The 13,501-nt window shown below is 38.5% G+C and overlaps 1 protein-coding gene across 3 annotated transcripts in view; it reads right to left on the bottom strand.

Moving 5' to 3' along the window:
* The window catches only part of SLIT3 (slit guidance ligand 3), a 521,231-nt gene that overhangs the window by 440,329 nt on the left and 67,401 nt on the right, over nucleotides 1-13,501 (bottom strand). The window lies entirely within an intron of this gene.

Raw genomic sequence — 13,501 nt, 5'->3', positions numbered from 1 at the left:
GGGCATACAGGCTAAGTGTGGGTCACTGATAAGTGGCATAGACAAAATTAGTTCTTATCTGTCCCTCTGATACTTCTGCAAACAAGGAAGAAGCTGAAGAACTGGGCTTTAGAGTCTGCCCAGTTAGGATAAGAAAAAAATAAACAAAAAAAAACCAAAAAACCCAAACAGCTGTATCCTCTTTTCTATTTAAAGACTGACTGAAGACCTTCTGCATCACAAGTTTACTAATAGCGTAAATCCATTCCTAAGTAAAGCTGATGAGCAGTTCTCCTCCTAAAAAAATGACTAAGCATAAATCAGAGATTTAATCGCATCTCTTTTTAAGTTTATATTTACTTTTCTATTTCCCTGCATAATCTCTTTTTTGCAGCAAGCTAAGAGGTTTTTTTAATCATACAAGCTATATCTAAAAATGCAGTGATTACCAATGTATTCTTCCATCAGATAAAATTGCAACTAAAAAAATCATTTAGAAAAAAGCCTGAACAAATCAAGTAACACATTGTATATAGAATGTTTGATACATACCTATATATATTCTGTAGAATTCACGTAATAGACACATAAAAATAATTTTACACCAAATTATATGCAGTAAAATGGTAAGGTTACCTTTCCACAGATTACCTAAAAATTAAGCAGCCAAAGTAAGTGTTGCAGAGTCCCCAGTCCAGAAGTGGGACACTCTGGTAACTGCACCTTTGACAGCATTTCTATGGTACAGTCAATGGATGCTTTATCTCAGAGCATTCTAATGTTTATCTCTAAACATTAGAAAACAAAAACCAGTATTACAAGCCAGTCAAAGTTAGGATAAAAAACACTTACAATGAAAATAGCAGAAATAAAAAACTTATACACCCAGTCAAAAGAACAGACATATTTCTTACATATTTCTTACTTCTGAAAGACACGAAGCCTTATAGCTTACATCTTAATAGTAAGAACAGGTTCCATGACAGAACAGCACTTCTTTTATCACCTATATAAATACTTTCCCATTTTAACATTTCTATTTGAGAACATTTATAAAAACAGGTTAGCTCTAAGCTGTTGATAACCAGCACTCTAACACTATATAAGTATTGCTTCATTTTAGTTTTGCAGTTTTAAAAAAATGTTAAACTTATTTTAAATTTCCAAAGCAATAGAGGTTAGTGTCTAAATCAGTCTATTAAAACAAATTCACATCTATCTGTTGATGATTTTGCAAAGAGCAATGTTTCAAAGCTCTCTTCACAAACAGGCTAACATACTTAAGACTCCAGAACACGTGCAGTCAGTTTCCACCTCACTCCATACTTGAGTTGTGGAGCTCAAAGGAGTACCATGTATCATTTAAGACTAAAATCCTGGCCTCTACTGTTGCAACCACAGCCATCCAACATAACTAGGATGGAAATGCTCCATAGGAACTTCTGATCATCTACATGCAGTCAGCCCTAAAAGCCAAAGCCAGGCAAGGAAAGTTCTACATAAAATCCACCTCTCTTGCTCAATGTCATTCATTACCCAAACCCTTGATGTATTTCCAAAGATTTTTCCCACACAACTGATACTGCCAGTTAGTTTATCTCTAATTTTACATCTACTCACAACTAATCTAATCACATCTAATTTTACATCTACTCACAACTATTTTCTTATCTGCTGCAACTGTTCTGCTTCACAAGATTTTCCCAATACAGACTGATGAATGGCATCACATAGTTCATTCTCATTACCCAAACACATTCGAACAAAGAAAACCATGAGCTTTCTAAACTCTAATTTCACAGAACATTTACTGAGACATAGGACATTGGCTCACAAGCCCATCTTTGCTAGCAAGAAGCCAATTGAGAAGAATATAAAATACCGAAAGTGACATGGAATTGACAAACTTATGCATTTTATTCAAAGGCAGCCAAAAGATTTCCAAAGCCTGAAATAAGGATCTTGACTCAGAGCTCAGCTTCTCTCAGAGAAAAAGGCAGCGAGTGGCTAAGACTTGGCACTGTGCGTGTCACCTGCGCACACACAAGTGTTAGCACCACACCAGCGCACAACGCCCAGATGAGTTTAATGTCCAATGGGCTGTATGGTGTGGTTGCAAGCATACCACACTTGAACCAGAAAACAAGTTAAAGCCGTAATTTCATATCTATACATAAACATGGAAAATGGGATTGTAAAAATCAACTTCTGGTTTTAAACCAGGCATGCTATTTTTTGTTCTTATTGTTAAGTCTGTGTTCTATTGTACTAGTATTGTGTACATTCCTATTGTAAGAAGTGTACTCCATAAAGAGACATGACTTTGAACTCCTGCCCAAATGCTAATGTGAAAAGACTTTCAAAGCATAGGACAGTTAAGAGTAACCAACATAAGAGTTAGTAGGCTACATCAATGAAAGCAAATGTAGAATTAATAGAGATGCTGCTTTATTTCTCAAAATGTTGTCAACGGTCTTATCAAAAACTTAGTTCAAACCTTTCCTACAAAAAACAGGTCCACTTAGCAGGACTCAATATTATTCTACTCAGTTCTCTATTTTCTGTTCTCAGTTTTTCCTCTAGTTGCTAAACTTCCTGCTTGTCTGAATAAAACACTAAAACCTTAAGTACATTTTACCACTAGACCTAGGCTATGCTCTACATCAAAAGGACATTCAAATTTATTCCACAGAATATGTCTACCTGGATTGGTACAGTCTGTTTCTCTTCCTATAGCTCAAGTACCACTCAGAAAACATTTATGTGACTTAAATACTATGTTCGATTAGGTCTTGTTATGATAAAAGCAGCAGACACTTCTCTGAATTCAACATTCACAGTCCCCACTCTCGGGAGACTTTTTTAATCACCAGAGAGAAAATTCTGCTTAGAATTTCATGGGACAGCTTAGAGCCATCTGAGTGCTAAATTGTACTCCTGATCTTGTCTGTCAAAGTCATCCCCAGAACCTTCAGGAACACGTTAGTAAAGCTCCACCTATTCTGTGGCAAAACAGCAGAACTTCACCAAAAGCACTTTTGCTAAGTACCATTTAGGCTCTAATCTGCAAGTCTAACGGCTCGTGTTTGTTTAGAATAAAGCCATTGAAAACACTTGTGACTACCTTTCAGCTCATGATATAAAAGTGCAGGCAAATGCACTTAGACACCAAAGCCCCCCAGTTTATCGCTTCTCTCTCTGCTGGCCACTAGCTGAATAGCAGCTCTGACATGGCAACCTTGGCTACCTTCTTGCAGTAGCAATACAGAAAACATACACAGCAATCCAAGTAACTTGTGCCCTAAAGAATAAGGTGCTGTCCTGATTTCAGCTGGGATAGAGTTAATTTTCCTAGTAATTGCTGTGTTTTAGATTTAGTATGAGAATCATGTTGATAACACATATTGGTTTAGTCATTGCTAAGTAACGCTTCCATTAAGTCAAGGATTTTTTCAGCTTCCCATAGAAGCTGAGAGGGAGCACAGACAGGACAAGCTGACCAAAGGAATATTCCATACCATAGATGTCATGCTCAGTATAAAAATGGGCTTGGCCAGGGGCAGGAATCCACAATCACTGCCCAGCACAGGCTGGACAACTGATCACCAGGTAGTGAGCAATTGATTTATTTTTATTTTCTCCATTCTCCTCCCCTATTCCAGGGTTGGAGTGAGTGAACGGCTGTGTGGTCCTGGCTGCTGCTTGGGATTAAACCACAAAAGGGTCAAAGCAAGAAACAGCACCAAATCAAACCCAGAAAAATCAAGACAATATTAGAGAACAAGTAGAAATATGAAAACAAGTCAAGGTACAAAAATATATATCTACTGCATCCTGTTTACAGGAACACAATTCCCTGGCTAACAAGTTGATTTGCCCAGCACTTACGAACTTCATCCAGGTGCAAGTGACAAACTCACCAGTACAGAGTCTTTTCCTCCATGCTCATTCAACAGTCCTGCTCCACCAATCTCAGAATGGAAACTGGCTCTAGCCTCTCTTCTCAAGGTCCTTCTTTCCATCTTTAGTGTCCGTGTCTTGGGGGAGTCATACACTGCTTCTGTGCTTAACAGTGCTTCCTCCAAGCCACACATATAAAAGAGTTCTCGTGATTTGCAACAACTGCTATTGAAAATTTATTATCTTTATCAGGAGTGATATGGAAATAGATCATCAACTACAACAAGAAGTTGTACACGTTTCCAGAAATGAGTAGAAAGTGGGAGTATTTGGGACGAATATGCCATGCAACAGCAGGGTTTCCATGAGGAGTCTCTGATGGATACTGACAGCAAGTACACTGAGCAGACCCACTGGGAAGTACTGCATGGTGCAGCTACAAGTACAGCAAGGTCACTACAGTGAAGCAAGACTGTATTTACAAACAGAAGCAGATTTTCCTTAGTTTTAAGGAGCACATTATCTGTTTTCTTCTATAAGTCTAGTTCTGATCCCAGCACAGTTTCTTTAAAGGTGCAATTTACAGCCTATCTCTCTCTCTCTGAACTACAGTCACTCCTTCCCATTCTCCCTTTTGAAACTTTTGATTAGTTTCAAGCTACCTCTTTTCACATCAAATAGTTCCTCAAGCACACCTCTCCCTCCAGCAACTGAACTTCAGTAATCTCATTGCTTTGAAGACACATTAGTCTGGAAATTTAGCCTCCCTTTAAGAAGGCAGCCAATAGTAAAAACACACATGCTTTGCTACTAGAACAACATGATCTGATCTCTGACAACACAAGCCTTGCCCACCAGGAGTTAAAACAATTCTTTACAGATAAATTTCTGGAACATTAGCTTTTACACTTCCAATATGTTAATCGCCAGAAGACAGACCACACAGATCACAAAACGCAGTTGGACAGAGTTTTATAACTGTGCTGAAGTTTGATAGAGACAAAAAGTTACCATATTTATGCATTTGCTTTATGATTTGTGTTGTGCTGTTAAAACTGTTGCCAAAGCCAAGCCAGCTACATACATCCTCTCATTCCACCTTAATACCTTCAGGGATCCCAAGAAACAAGTCATGTTCAAAACATGCATGAGTACTTTACATATGGAGATCTTCAAAGATAGAAGATTTCTTACCATGTTCTTTGCACAACTTTCAGCAGTTGCACATTTCCTTTTCGTGTCTGAGTTGACAACAGGGAACAAGATGCCAGTTTTTTCGAGGCACAGAATATACTGCAAAGCTCTCTCACACCGTGCAAGCAGTTGTTACAGACCTAACTCTTCTTCCTATGTGAGATCAAAATATTTCACACAGTACTACATGAAAACAATGTAATTAAAAGCATACTTCAAAGTCATTGTGTGTGCCAATCATTATGGTATTTGTAGATTTAAACTACAAGTCTCTTTTACATATCTGGGCATTTTTATGCTTTCATCTTGTTTTGAGAATGTAGAAAACTTGGAGTTGTTAATATATATATCCAGGTGGCTCTGCTACCTCTCCATCCTTTGAAGGTTGTCCCACAATTCCTACCTGTTCTTCCCTTTACTTCACTCCCAAAAATTTGCCAGAAGCACCAGTATATTGTGTCATTGGTTACACTGGAACATGTTCATCACCACAGCATAGTACTACCTCATCCTGACTCCAGTATTATGCGGCTAGATGTTCTTGTGGTGACCTCTTAATCCCTCCATTAAGATGTTAACATTTCTTCTGAAGCACCTTTTATATCCTGCATATCACACTATGCAAACAGAGTCCACAATGGAGGACAGCACTGACAATACAGAACAGATCTGCACTTTATGCTTATCAATTCTATTCGTCCTTTAGGAACAAGAAACACCCAAAATCCAGAGCCTCCCACCAAACCAGAGACCCAGATGTCACCACAGGTGAACAACTTCATTTCACTGCAGCTCCTGGCTATCGTTTATACTTCTAGTTTAACTGATAGATGTTATTACTAGATGTGAAATGCTCATTTAGAAAATACATGCTTTTCCATGAGACAATATGTGAATCTCAAGCACTAACAACAGTCTATTAGACTTCTGATATTACTGCAGCCTAACCTTTCAAAAATATCATATCAAAACCAACATACATTCATTCTGAATACTTTTTCTATGTTAGTTAGACTTTCCACATGTGTGGGGGTTTTAAGGAATGCGAATGCGTCAGTATTACCACTGCCATGACTTTTTAAAGTGTGTCCTCCAGCCAAGAGATTCCTGCTTCATGGAAGCTCTGAACTGGTCAGCAAATAGTCCCTCGTTTAAAACTGGGGCTTTGGCAAACAAAATTCTGAGCTTCCACCAGCAGATATTCAGCTCTGTGATGAATCACGGATGCTGCTGCTGCTTCTCATTGCTCTGTACAGAGAAGTGGGGGAAGAACCGCTCTGTGCCTAAAAGAACTCCAAGATCTAGACAGCATTTGGCATAGAAGTCTGCAAGCTTCTGTTTATTTACAGTGTTATTCTTGAAACATTAAACAGTAAGTGCTCTGCAATTACTAAAGAAATAGGCTGAAGAGATTAATTTAAACAACCAGATTAATACAACAAAGTATGATTACTGACATGTAAATTGCAGGGACTCACTTTTAGGGGAAGTTTTCTGTAACTTTCACGTAAGTAAAAATGTGGAATTGTATTTACTGAAAGTTGAAACACGTAAGGAAATGAAAAATCAGAAGGATCAACTGGAAATGTCATTAGTATTGTGAGGGGAGGGAACAATAAATAAATGAAGTCCAGTCATCAGAAAATTAGTGCTACGTATAGCCTGACACAGGCTCTTTGGAAACAGTCTGACCAGCACTTCTTTTGGCTGCAGCTCTGGCCTCAGCAGCATTCACCGTTTCAGCTGCCCTGGCCTTGGCTGCCATGCTGGAAGTACTGGTACATGTGACGGGGAAACAGGGCTGAATAACTTTAAAGTTAACCCAGGTAAAAGGACTTCACCCCCCAGACAATTCCTTCCCTGGGGACCACACAGAGGAGCGAGTTCCACCAGCAGCTATCACAACCCGAGCTCAGGAACCACGGCCACTAAGAGTCACCACATGACACAAGAGGCTGAACACAGTCATTTAGACTGAAACTTTGGATAAGGAGGAATGGCAGTGAGTCTACAGCTCTGGCTTCCCTTTGGGTCTGCCTAACAGAGAGCACCCATGCAGGTCACTTTGTCAGGGAAGAGATCCAGAAAAGGCCTGCCTAACTCCTTGCACTGTAGGTTCTTCTGGCAAGACAAGCTGGGACAATTAATGCAATCTACAGCCTGTTCCTGCAGTAACTCAGAAGTATTAGGGGTAGATGAATGAGTCTGACTGTGGCAAGAACCTGGTGTCAGCCACCACCTGCCTCAGGCACCAGTGTCCCACCTCACTCAGCTCATACCTTTGCCCCAGCGCTGGCCCATGGCCAGCACAGTGCCTTGGGAAACAACCGCACCAGCGCAGGACAAACCGCCTGTTTACTTACCTGAGGTGAATGAATAAAGAGGTTTGGTTTGAAAAACTGCAGCATCCCAGGACCAGGAAACTTCTCCTTGAGTGCACTCGCAAATCACACCCACAGCAGGTCTGACCACTACAGCAGGTATTCACAACAGCTTGCCTCACATGAGAAAAATTCAATGCATTTTAATGTACTGAGAGGCATTTCAGTTTTCTACTTTGCTTTTAGCCCACAGTCATAACTAGCATCCTTGCAGAATATACTTTTGATACTTGTAAAAAATAAAAAGCTAAAATACTATTCCCTCAATATGCCACGTGATTTCTTTCAATTTACAATTCGGAAAAATCAGTTTAAAACCATTTTGGGATCACTAATACATAAAAAGTACCCTTGCTGTCAGTAAATTCTGTAAGACAAAAAATCAATGCTGATTCATGACAGAATTCTTTTAATCCAAGGAAAAAGCAGCCAACTATTAACTTTTCAGATTTCCTCAATATCTTCAGTGTTTAAATGCACTTGCTCCAGCCCATCTCTGTCCCCATGCGCTGTTTACAATGCACATGTCAGCAGCATTAATCCAATGGCACACTTGACACCAAAAAAAGTAATCTGCCTTTTCATTAGGGCTTTTTCTTTTTTTCCCTTCTCTTTTAAACAAAGTATGGCAACAATTTGATAGCCTAGCAGTGCTTTGCCCTCCTGAACCCTGGCAATGACCCAGAGGATTTGCACTCTCCTGCTAATCAGGAGTCTGGCTGTGGCCATTTCCCATGACATAGCTGAAATTCTCCACAACTTGCCCTCTCAACTTCACTAGCCAGGCCATACTGAAGCTATTTGCTGAATCCTCAGGCTGTCAGTCACAACACCCATCCCCAGACTCTGCTGCAACAGCACAGCAGTGTCAGGGCTGCAAACCTGCCTCACTTACTATTGAGCCCCCATCAGAAGGAAAAATTCCCTCAGGGAAGCAGTTTCTTCTGTAGGGCTGCTGTTCTCATTGCAATAGTGCAGCAGAAGTAGCAGGTCCTCCTATCCAACACACGCTTTAAAAGGAAATTAAGCATTTTATTTTGAATCTTAAATATAAAAAAAATACATACTCTACACACATACTTAAATGAAATTTTAAAATTTCTACCTCAAGTTAATAAACCTAAAGCCTGCTTCTTTTACTGCGAGGGGGGTGAGCCCCTGGCCCAGGGTGCCCAGAGAAGCTGTGGCTGCCCCATCCCTGGAGGGGTTCAAGGCCAGGTTGGCCGGGGCTTGGAGCAACCTGGGCTGGTGGGAGGTGTCCCTGCCCAGGGCTGGGGGTGGCACTGGATGGGCTTTAAGGTCCCTTCCAACTCTAGCCATTCTCTGATTCTATTCAACAGTCTGGCTGCCATTCCAGGCTCACCTAACCTATCACACATCCTCTTCAGTGTTGCATAAACATGGCTCTGATTTAGTTTATTCTTTTCTATTAATATCAGAAACCATGGGAAAGATACAATCCAATTTCTGATCTGTCCATGTCTTTCCATTATGCCATAAAAAGTGGATGGTATTAGTAGCTTTGAAGAAAATTACAACAAAAATTAAACTTGCTTAGATCACTCATCCAGGTTTCACCATTTTAAAGTTGATAGTGTTTAACCAAGAAATTCCATCAAGGCAAGGCACAGCTAACACCTATACACCTATTTTAAGATAAAATTACACACTGTCTATACACTGAGAGATTATTGAAGCACTGTAAAAAATTAAGATTTAAAACTGATGAAAAAACATCTGTACTTCAGGAACAGCAATGATCACAATTCAGTCTTTCAAAAGTTTACTTATTCTTCAACAATTTAAGACAATTCAAATAGTGTTTGATTTTCCTAGTGTTCCATTCTAAACCAGAAGCAGCAATTTTTAAGCCTACAAAAGCTTTCGTTCAAAAACTCCCAAGTATCTCAATAATAAGCTATTTACATAATATCACAATAATATAATGATCCCAAGGCAAACAGTAGCATTAGTGTAACACTTTTATAAAAATCTACAATAGTGTGCATATTTATAATGTTTTGTTTGTTGCACTACACATGGTTTTCATTTAGCATTACATTTTCTTGAAAAACAGTTTGCATGTCCATTCTAAGAAATGGTTTCCAAGAAAACTCAGCATCAGCACAACATGAAATATCAGTGATGGAAAAAAGTCGGTACTAAGAGGGTCAGTAGAATATATGCATAATGTGAAACAACCATCACACAAAGATGTTCGGCTACCTAAAAAAAAAAAAATTAAAAAATCACCAACTCCTAACACCAGTACTAACAGTAAACTAACCCAAAGTTCCTCAGTTAAAAATGTCATCCAATTCTTTAGAACACAAGCCATTTAAATAACACGCTTACTTCAACAACTGAAAATTCCAATCAGGACACTGAGTCTTGCTCACCACATTCCAAAATTCTTTGCCCTTATCTGGTAATTCCTTGCCTTACTACCTGATAATTAATATTTGCCAACATGACTTTAAAAATCAGTCCAAGCACTCAACTGGCAGTTTCTCAAGAAATAGTTTTTCCATGCAAGATTTTTGTTTTCCCAAGTTATTACCTAATCGAGTTGGAAATGCCGAGCAGAACAATGTGTAGATTTACAGCAGATGGACTGTGCAGACACCTAAACCAAATTCAGTGCAATGCCACGCGATTGAATAGGCACATAGAAATGCACCTCTGCACAACTGTAGCATTTAGGCCCCAGTGGCTCTTCTGACTCTTTGTAACTAGGTAGATTCAAAACATGGACTTCAAGCTGTGTAAAAACAACAACATAATATAAGACAAATTTTTTTAGAAAAACTTTTTTGTCTGAGTTGGGGTTTTTTTTGGTTGGTTGGGGTTTTTTAGCAGTCTCTTAAAAGTTTCAAAAGGACTGCATGTCTTCTCAAAATTTTATAATGATACCATTTATTGCTATTTTTTATTTCAGGTAGTTAAGTAATGCATGCTTTCATATTAGTTTACGGCGTGACCCACAAACACGGAGCAGCAGTAAATCAGCAGGCACTATACCAGACCAGTAATAAGGCAAATTTGCACTACACAGAGCCTCCTACTCAGAAATCCAGCGGGCCCTTGACCTGGCTCCTACTGGCTATTATTTGGTTTGAAGATACCAGAACTGCAAAACTACAATAAAACCACTGCCACAAGGATCCTCCTGCGATTGCTTCTTTCAGGCTGTCAGACATTGATTCTGGCCAACACTTTCAGTGTATGGACTGCTCTCTTGCCCTCTAATATTTTTATGTCCAGGCACAGGCAAAATAAAAACTACCAATTTTTTCATACCTACATAAAAATTGGGGGGTGAGGTGGGGGGGTGGTGGCAGGAAGAGCCTCAATTCCCTATAGGAAGAGTCTGAACATATTTTTAGAAAGCAATGATAGCTGACAACACACAAAATATATGTTATCCATCCTTTTATTCAAATACTGAAGTGCGTTAGGGGTAAATTCAGGGTAAATAAAAGCATTGCACCTCAAACGCCATTTCTACATTTTCTCCTACATAAAATTATAAAATGTACAACCCTACGAAATGTTAATTCTTAAATATACTGTTTTCAACAAGCATCATGCTAAAAACTGGGATGCATGGAATAATGAAAAGTTACTTGGTAAAACAAAGTTTCACAAAATCATTTGCAATCCCTTCAAAGTAACCAAGCAGCAAATAATTTAAGAATGAAATAATTAAGGATAATGATACTATCTGGAATTATTTAGGATAAAATTAACATTGACTAGAGTTCCTGAAATATCAACGCACTCTGTTTTCAACAGCCAGTCATTCATATACTGACAAAAAAACCCCACCTCACCTAGGTCTGTAATAGGGACATAGAATTCTGTTACAGAGACACATAAGGAGAAGGCAAGAATTTTATAAATACAGTAGACCAGTTCAAATCTTTTTGTTTGTTTGTTTAAAAAAACAAAGAAAAAACCCAAACAAGGAATTTCACATATATGCCCTGAAGCAAAGCAGAGTAACACAGCCTTCAACCACCCTGAGGATGAGCTACTTCTCTGCATGGGGAGGAGAGCTACAGGGCCATGGGGTGATGCCTAGCTTCGCTCTATGGATATGTAAAGTGAGGAGCCACTAAATAACATTAAATGGTTTTACTCAACTCACAAACTGACTTTGTCTTTTCTTACAAAAAATTTTTTAAAAGAGAAAACCATTCAAGATATCTCATTTTTTCTTCAAAAAGAAACCTTTCTAATATTCAAGCACTTGTATCACACACATAGATTACAATTACTTCACATATTACCTACCACTGACATACCAGTCTAAGCAGCATAATTCAGTTTAGCTAATCCACATTACATAAATGTTAGGATTTTGGAATATTTTTGATTATTTTGTACACACATGGCTCCCACGTGAACTACGTAAGAGGTTTTTTTGGAGAAAAAACCCACTACTTGGAAAAAAATAATCTTTTGACATACACATTTAAGTAAAAGTATGTAATTCAATAACTGGATTAAGTTGAGTAACTAAAATTGAGCATTTCTGGAGGAACTACCATGAAGTCGTTCCCTTCAGTATCAGATTAATTTATAATCATGCAAGAAATAGTGTTCTATTTTCCTTAGCTGGAACTTTACCACAAGTTTCAAAATATGCATGCTGGAAATAACATGTTTTAATCTCCAAAACACCAAAGCATACACTTTATATTTTTAAATAAGCACACATGATATTAAAGATTACAGGCTCAGCAGTATTTGTCTCCACAGGGTCATCCCAGCTCTGCCACTTCATCTCATTTTATAGATTGTTTGGACCTATTTGAATTTGCTCATCTTTTACTTTACTTAGCAATCCCTCTTGTGACATCGGCCTAATTTTGTAGTAACTTAAAACACCTCTGAAATTCAGCATAGCCCAGTGGACATTAAGATAACACCTTCTTTTAACCACCCTCTTAAAATAGTTGGGATTTTTATGTAATTTAAATAGACTGCTGATACTGTAGTAACATTACCTTAGAGGCTGTTTGGAAATAAATTTGAACATTAACTCAAGATCATCAGATTAAGATCGGAAAGAGAACAATCACATTTCTGTAGTTGCAATCTGAAACTAAGTCAACGTAATTGAAATGCAAAGGCTATGTTCTTAGATACTGTGAGGTTGAGACCAATTTGCCCTTCTTTAAATTTTACTATTAGATATATACACAAAAATGATCAAGAGTAGAACTCAAAATCTTTGTAGATTCAGTAAAGTGTGTTCTGAAAAAAAATACAAACAACTGCTCTGTTTTCAATAATGAAAATCCAATGCTATGTGAAAAACTGCATACTCACATTATTGATATAGCCATGAGTGCCCAGACCACGGCCAGGAACCACAACAGGCTGGTAGCCAACTTGCAGCTGCCATCTTCACTGCAAGACCCCAGGAACTTCATGAGCAGTGCCAACCCCAAACATCTTTCTGGGGATCTGACAGATTTTCCTCCTGTACAAGGCAGGGAAACAGGGGTCCTCCAGAAAACAACCGAGAAACGTCTCTCTCCATGCCAAGTCCACTCTGAAAAGGCTACCAGGAAGGAAAACTCTGAATAAACAATATAAGCCATCTAATACTGTACTCCCTTTTTTCCTTTCCTTTTTTTTTATTATTTTCTAGGAGAAACTGGGAAGCACCTATGTGCATAAGTTACCTAATAATCCTAACAGCCCACTACACAAGTAATTCTGTTTTTTACAAGGAGAATTTTAAGTAGAGCGGAATCAGATCACATTCAGGAAAAGGATATAGCAAATAACTTTCTCCCACAATGAGATGTTAACAAGATAAAATGTAAAAATACCAAACACCATGACACATCCTACCTCTGAAAAGGATACCAAAGTCAACATTACAAGCAGATCTGAACAGCACAATTTAGGGCAGGAGACAGCTAAAAATTACTTTCTTTAGCAACAGATCTTCAATTCTAGCTCCTGCTGATTTTCAAATTTTGTGGGAGTTGAGAACCCTCATCTCACACTGCTGCAAGATCCTGGTGATG

The sequence above is a fragment of the Chroicocephalus ridibundus genome, chromosome 11, assembly GCF_963924245.1.
Source record: "Chroicocephalus ridibundus chromosome 11, bChrRid1.1, whole genome shotgun sequence".
Classification (NCBI taxonomy): domain Eukaryota; kingdom Metazoa; phylum Chordata; class Aves; order Charadriiformes; family Laridae; genus Chroicocephalus; species Chroicocephalus ridibundus.
This window is presented reverse-complemented; position numbering and strand designations above follow the sequence as displayed.